Source organism: Grammomys surdaster, unplaced genomic scaffold, assembly GCF_004785775.1.
Source record: "Grammomys surdaster isolate TR1022 unplaced genomic scaffold, NIH_TR_1.0 65, whole genome shotgun sequence".
Lineage (NCBI taxonomy): Eukaryota > Metazoa > Chordata > Mammalia > Rodentia > Muridae > Grammomys > Grammomys surdaster.
This window is the reverse complement of record NW_021604567.1, coordinates 16431811-16439742: the sequence shown is the minus strand read 5'-3', so window position 1 is coordinate 16439742 and position 7932 is coordinate 16431811.

The following is a 7932-nucleotide window of genomic DNA, read 5'->3' as shown; positions in this document are numbered from 1 at the left end:
TTTTTTTTTTTTTTTTTTTTTTGGTATAGGTTGGCTTAATGGTTTCCAGAGCTATTTCCTGCCCTAGGCCAGTTATCTGTTGGTAATTATCTATTGGTGTGTTCTTGAAATGCTCTCACCGTTCATAACAGAGGCTCTGCCATTTCTCGCTCAGTCTTCAGTATTAGCTCTCCGCTTCCCCAAGCAATGGCCTTAGCAGTTTGGAATAAACTTTTCTCTTATACACCCATGGAGTGACTATTTGGTTTCTTTACTGTGCCTATTTCAATCAAAGAGATAAGAACTTGAACAAGATCAACCGACGTTAAATTAATCAGGTAGGTTTGACCATAGCTGCTCTGTTTTCAACAGGCAGCAACGGCAGCAACGTTTTACGAATAGTTAAATAATGTGGGTTTGTTGTTCAAAGCTGTTGATACCTTCAGTGTTACTTCATACTTACAAGGACTTACACATTATGATGACTTTCGAAAGAAAAAAAATGTGACTGACTGCTCCTAGGTATGGTGGAGGAGAAAGTTTATTGTAGGTAAAAAGGAGAGAGAGCAGAGCTAGAAACAGTGACATCTGGGTGAGTGGACTTGATCCAGAGCTGTGTGAGAAGAGGGGGAAGGGAACCAGGTGCAGCAGCCAAGAGGGCAAAAGGTTACAAAGAAAAAGGTGGCTAACCAAAATGGCTGGGTAATAGGGAAGAGCCTCTGGAGGAAAGGAAGCCCAGCCCCTAAGCTGGAAAGTTCTAGGTAAAGGGCTGGGATTTGCCTGCCGTCATTGTAACACATAGAAACTGAGAGATGTTCAGGGAATTAAATTAAATCGGACCTCAGTCATTTGTCCCAAATTTGAGACCTAACATATTTGTAATTTCCTGACGATAACCCTGTAAAGGATGAAAAAAGAACGGTCTTGTTCTGTTCCCGAGAAATAGAATGGAAAGGAAATGTTCATGGTAAGAAATGAGGCCCTCGTGAGCCTTGGGGAAGGTAGTGGCAGAAAGCCCACTATTTAGAATCAAGGAGTCGGGGCTGTTATATCAATTGTCCTCATCTGTAGACTGAGTATGACCCCGAATCCTCAACAGTGTGAGGTTTTTAAGAAGCAGGTAAACGTTTCTGTAAACTGTAGTGTCCAACAGATGCTTCTCTTTAACAGGAACAAAGTAAAGAAGCTTTAGGGTTTTGTTGAAATGTGTTTTTTTTTTGAGATCCACACAGACACATAGCTCACAAGGTAAAGTGCAGAGGTAGGAGATGATTTCACTGTCCTCAGGTGAGGACCCCACTCAGATAAGGCCCTTCTGGCCAAAGGAACCAACAAGACATTGAAGTATCTTGAAGGAGAAAAAAAAGAAAAAGTGAAAACAACTGTGTACGAACCCTAGACGTGGCTTGTGATTCTGGCCTTGAAGAACTGAAGAGTTTCCTAAGGAGAGAAATTACTTATAAAACAGTTTGTGTTGTAGACTGAACAGCAAGGATCTTCAGTGCTGAGAGCTTCTCAACAGTCACTGAGACAATTCATTCACCTAACAATCCTATTGTATAAGAGCTACACTATACAAAGCATCCCATGAGAAAAGGTTTTACAAAAAGTAACGGTCTCCTGCTTCTCTTGACCTGACAGAAAGGCTTGATTGGCTCACAGTTGTAGAGGATATCAGTGCATCAAGCAGGGTTGAGCTTGGCAGCTGCGGTCATGAAAGCCTACAGAATACTGTAATCTTGTGGAATTAGGAAGCACAGATGGGACCAGAAGCAAGGCTGGGCTGTAACTTTCAAGGCCCTGAAAGCCTACATTAGCAAGCTAGGCCCTATATACCAGAGGCTCTACAACCTCCCAAAATGGCACTCCAGCAGGGAACCAGGTGCTCAAAGTACTGGGCCACATTTTGTGTTCAGAAACCCAGCAAAGTCACGTGACTTTAGAAAGCCGTAAGTAAAGTCCCTGTAGGAACCAGACAGAGGAAATAGGAAGTGAACGGCTTTAGAATGGAGAAAAGCCTTGGTGTGTTCTGGAGTTAGTGGGTCACAGTATAATCAACTTAAACCACGGTGATGTAATGAGGTAAGAAAGTGCTACTAACGAGGATGACATCACATCCTGCTAAGCCCGTGGTAAAGTCAAAGTACTGGGCTTGAGACCCAATCAATAGATGGAACCTAGTGAACACAATCCAGTATACTGAGGACGAGGGGGAGAAAGAAGGGGAGGAGGAGGAGGAAGAACAGGAGGTGGAGAAAGAGGAGGAAGAGGAGATGGAGGAGGAAGAGGAGGAGGCAGAGGCAGCAGCCAATCGGAAGTTGCCCCTCACTGCCTCTGTCCAGTGTCACAAGAGCATCACATGTCTAATTAATATTGAAACACAGTCACACCTCAGTGTGCCCTCTATCCTCATCAGAGTAAACAAGAACTTTGTTCAACCAAACCGTCTCGAATCAGGGCCATCATGGTAGGGACCTTTTAGGCTGTTAGAAGTAGTCTTAATAGTATATTGAAAACAGGAAATTACCAAAGGGTTTCAAACAAAGAACTTACGTTATTGAACTGTTTGTTGACAAATTTTAGAGGTCGAGCAATGTGATTGGGAGATTATCGCACTTAGCTGAACAGAAGACACAGCAACAGAGACTGAAAGCAAGCTAAACTGCAGAACTTACATGAAACAAAATGGTAACAAATAGACAGGGACTGGACCACTGAAAGAATCAGGAATAGGTCCTACAATAGTTTAGGTAACTAGATTTTATCATTTGCTAACATCTGGTTTAGGTAAGACAAAATGAAAATTGGGAGTTACTTTTAGCCGTATTATGTTTGAAATGCTTCTTCGACATTGTCTTAGTTAGGATTTTACTGCTGTAAACAGACACCATGACCAAGGCAACTCTTACAAGGACAACATTTAATTGGGGCTGGCTTAAGGTTCAGAGATGCAGTCCATTGTCATCAAGGCAGGAGCATGGCAGCATCCAGACAGGCATGGTGCAGGAGTTGCTGAGAGTTCTATGTCTTCATCTGAAGGCTGCTAGCAGAATACTGGCTTCCAGGCAGCTAGGATAAGGGTCTTAAAGCCCACACCCACAGTGACACACCTACTCCAACAGGGCCATACCTTCTAATAGTGCCACCCCCTGGGCCAAGCATATACAAACCATCACAGACATCAAAGTAGAAATGTAAAATAAGCCGTTGTTCTGCATTTGGAGTTGGGAGAAGTCAACAGAGAAAGGAGATTTTACAACCATGAGTGAACGGGATCCCCTAAAGACGAGGTATAAGGAGAACCAAGCACAATTGTGGGGGATGAGGGAGTAGGGCGATGGCACCCATGCAGAGCAAAAGATGGAGAGACTGCAAGACAGACCCAGGTTAAAAGGAAAACCAAGGAGGGTATAACCCACAGAACAGAAGACTGAAGTATAGATCTGAAAAGAGGAAGAGGGGAGCAGAGGCTAAGACAGGAAGGGCAGGGAGACAGAGGGTTGCTGACTTTGACCAAGGAGTCTCACTGAAGGTTGAGAACAAAAGCCAGCTAAGCCCAGCAGGACACAGAGCAAGAAGTGGTAAGATGAATGCAGCAAGCAGACCTCGTCAAAGGATTACACCCAACACTGGCAAATGCTGACAATTTTCAATTTTCCAAAATAAAACCCTTGTTGCTTAAAGAGCACTAAGAGTCCACTTCAAATGCAAACGGCGATGAGGTATCTTGAGAGAGTGAGAGTTAAAGGGGAGAAAATCTTTTCTTTTTAATTTTTTATTAGATGTTTTATTTACATTTCATATGTTATCCCCTTACCCCATCCCCCCGCCAGGAACCCCCTATCCTATCACCCCTCCTCCTGCTTCTCTGTGGATGTGCCCCTACCTACCCCCGACTCCCACCTCCCCACCCTCAAATTCCCACCCACTAGGGGATCCAACCTTCATGGGTCCAAGGATCTCCTCTCTCACCTATGCCTGACAGGGCCCTCCACCCTTACATATACAGCTGAAGCCCTGAATCCCTCCCTGTGTGCTCCCAGGCTGGTGGTTTAGACCCTGGGAGCTCTGGTTGGTTGGTATTGTTGCTCTCCCCATGGGGCCCGAAAACCCTTTCAGCTCCTTCAGTCTTCTCTCTAACTCCTCCATTGGGAACCTCAATGGTTAGCTGTGAGCATCTACCTTCTGTATATATCAGACTCTTAATTGGTCACAAAACAGGCCTCTACAGTACAAAAAGATTGAAATAATCCCTTGCATCATATCAGATCACCACGGACTAAGGCTAGTCTTTAATAATGACAAAACCAATGGAAAACCTACATGCACATGGAAACTGAACAACTCTCTACTCAATGATGACTTGGTCAAGGAAGAAATAAAGAAATTAAAGACTTTTTAGAATTTAATGAAAATGAGGACACATACCAAAACTTGTGGGACTCCATGAAGGCAGTGCTAAGAGGAAAACTCATAGCTCTAAGTGCCTACAAAAAGAAACTAGAGAGAGCATATTCTAACAACTTGACAGCACACCTAAAAGCTCTAGAACAAAAAGAAGCAAATACACCCAAGAGGAGTAGACCGCAGGATATAATCAAACTCAGGGCTGAAATCAACCAAATAGAAACAGAAAGAACAATATAAAATATCAACAAAATCAGGAGCTGGTTCTTTGAGAAAATCAACAAGATAGATAAACCCTTAGCCAGATTAACCAGAGGGCACAGAGACAGTATATAAATTAATAAAATCAGAACTGAAAAGGGAGACATAAGAGCAGAAACTGAGGAAATTCAAAAAATCATCAGATCCTACTGCAAAGGCCTATACTCAACAAAACTGGAAAATCTGGATGAAATGGACAACTTCCTAGACAGATACCAGGTCCCAAAGTTAAATCAGTCTCAACAGTCCCATAACCCCTAGGGAAATAGCAGCATCCTTTAAAAGTCTCCTCACCAAAAAAAGCCCAGGTCCAGATGACTTTAGTGCAGAATTCTATCAGACCTTCAAGGAAGACCTAATATCAATTCTCTTTTCTTTTTTTCCAGATAGATTTTATAGTGTGTCTTTCAGTGTCTGTGATCTATCTGGTAGGGATTCTCAGTGAGAGAGAATAAATTTGCCCTTTTTTTTCCAGAGTTGACCCTTGAGGGTGCAGGGCTCATGATAGGGAAGTTGATTGCCGGGAGAGGAAAAGTCCTACTCCCCAGTGGTGCGGCCACAGGTAAGTCACCACTGCTCAACTAATCGCACCCCCAGGTGGGTGCCTGTGAAAGTGGTGAGGACAGCAGGGAAGCAGGAAGGGGTCATCAGGGCCGGGAGAGCACTGAGAGGACAGCTGGGAGAAAGAGACCAAAGCACTGTGGGTGCGTGCACGCGAGTGCATGTGTACATGCATGTGTGTACCTGTGTGGTTGTGTATGTGTGCACATGCTTGTGTGTGTGTCTGTGTGTGCCTGTGTGGTTGTATTTGTGTGTGTGTACATTCGTGTGCGTATGTGTGTGGTTGTGTGTGAATGTATGTATGTGTGCATAGTTCTGTGTGTGAGCGTATATGTCTATGTGTAGGCTTGTGTGTGTATATATCTGTGTCTGCTTGTGTGTTTATGTGCGTAGTGCTTGTATATGTGGTATGCTTGTGTATGTGGCAGGAGGACAGCTTTTGGAAGTTATTTTCTCAAGGTTGAACTTGTCAGGCTTTGCCCAGGACCTTCTTTCCCTGTTGATCCTTCCTCATGTAGTCTTCCCCATCTGGCCCTTCTATATCAGAGACCTCAGGTGCGGGCATATCTCTGTAGAGTCTAGCTGCACACCGAAGCAAGCACAATAGCAACTCAGCAAAGGGTTCTGAAGTGCTCACAGTGTAGATTTTATCCTCCTTCTGCCTTCTGCAGCAGACAGAGGAAAGTTCGCCAACTTTGCAATAGAGAACTAATAATTCCCCTCCCAAGCCCCAAGCCCTGGTGTTGCTATGGCAACCAGAATACAAATCTAGCTTGGTCAGATAGGGTATTGAAAAGTTAAGGACTCGAAGAAGATATAGGAATTTGCTACTTTATATCCTTAAAAACAATATACCTTGGGGCTGGAAAGATGGCTCAGTAGTCAGCAACACTTGCTTCCAGAGGACCTGAGTTCACTTCGCAGCACACATATTGTACAACTCACAACTACCTGAAGTCCCGCTCCAGCAGATCCAACACTCTCACACACACCTTCCTGGGCTCTGCAGGTAACTGAACACATGTAGCATGCATACCAACATAGACCTATAAATACTTTTCTTTAGTATTTTTAAAATGCCCCCCATGGACAATGCTGCTCTAAGAAAACACGGGTTATTATGTGAAACCGTCAGTACAACACACGGGTTACCTCCCTACAAGTTACTGGTGGAGGAAGTCTGAGAGTCAGACAGCTGTCTGCTTCATACAAACCTAGATTCAGCCGAGAAGAGGGAACCTCAACAGAAGTATCTCCCAGATCGATTAGCCTGAGGCCATATCTGTGAGTATTTTCTTTTCAAGACAGTATCTCACTGTGTAGCTCTGGCTATCCTGGACTGAACTTGTAGACCAGACTGGCCTCCACCTCACAGAGATCTACACCCCTATGTGGACTTTTCTTTATTACTAATTGTTGTAGTGGGGCCTAACACACTGTGGGCAGTGCCATCTCTAGATAGTGAGACTTAGGCTGTGTAAGAAAGGTGGTTGAGCCAGCCATGGTGCCACATGCCTTTAACCCCAGCAGCACTCAGGAGGTGAATCTCTGTGAGTTCAAGGACAGCCTGGTCTACAAAGTGAGTTTTGGGACAGCCAGTACTGTTACACAGAGAAACTCTGTCTTGAAAAAACAAAAACACACACAAAACAAGATAGGTGACTGAGCAAGCTACGGGAAATAAGCCAGTAAGTAACACTCCTCTGTGGTTTCTGCTCCCAGCCCTTGCTTTCAGTTTCTACCTTGCATTTCCTTGATGATGGATTAAAGCCCATAAACCAGAAGAAGTTCTCTCCTCCCAAGTTGCTGAAGGAAATTAAGCAGACATTAAGTTAGAACACAGAGTGACTGACTGGCGACTCTCTTGATTGGATTTAAGGTCTTCTTCCCAGGAGTGATTCCATGCTGCTACTGTAAACATAGTCAAAACCCATGCCTAGGGAAGTCATAGCCACATCACAGAACCTATCGGTATGACCTTACTAAACAGTCATGCTACAAAACTGACATAAATATTTATATTCCTACCTATACACTAGTGCTGTTCTCAACCTCGGTCGTGAAGCTTATTATTTCAGAGGGCAGTGTTTAATGCAAAGACTCACAATGGTCCCAAGTGCTGGGAATATGAGACTCTTGAGTGCTCTGCACAATACGCACAGTCACACACACACATGCACACAGACACACATGCATGTGCACACACAAGCACATGCACACACAGACACACGCTAAGTGATTTTTGAAATGGAAGTTTGAGACAATGTCCCCCATGTCTTAAGCCCCCACAAGAGGAGCAGAGTTGTCCAGATGTGATGTCCTGATGTGCACAGCATTGTCATCCCTGACGTCACTGCCTCAGAAAGTCACACTCACTAGATAATCGCTAACGTCCTTCTAATATGTGAGAGACTTTCCTGCAAACCTGTATGAACAAAGTGGCCAAATGTTTAGCCTTTCTGGGATACAGTGATGCTCCCCATCCTCTGCAAACAGGACTTGGTGTCATTGCCAAACACAAACTTTGGTGCAACTATTAGAAAGCAAACAAGATGTGTGCAGGCATCAGAATCCTGATGCAGCAAGCAACATCCACAGGAGACTGTTGGGGGACAGCATCCAGGCTACTGTCTGCTGTCTTCTCTGACAGCCTGTGTACAAAGCCTTCCCCATGCATTCTGTTAGACTATAATCTTGGGGGAGGGAACCTTTGCTTGGTGTCAC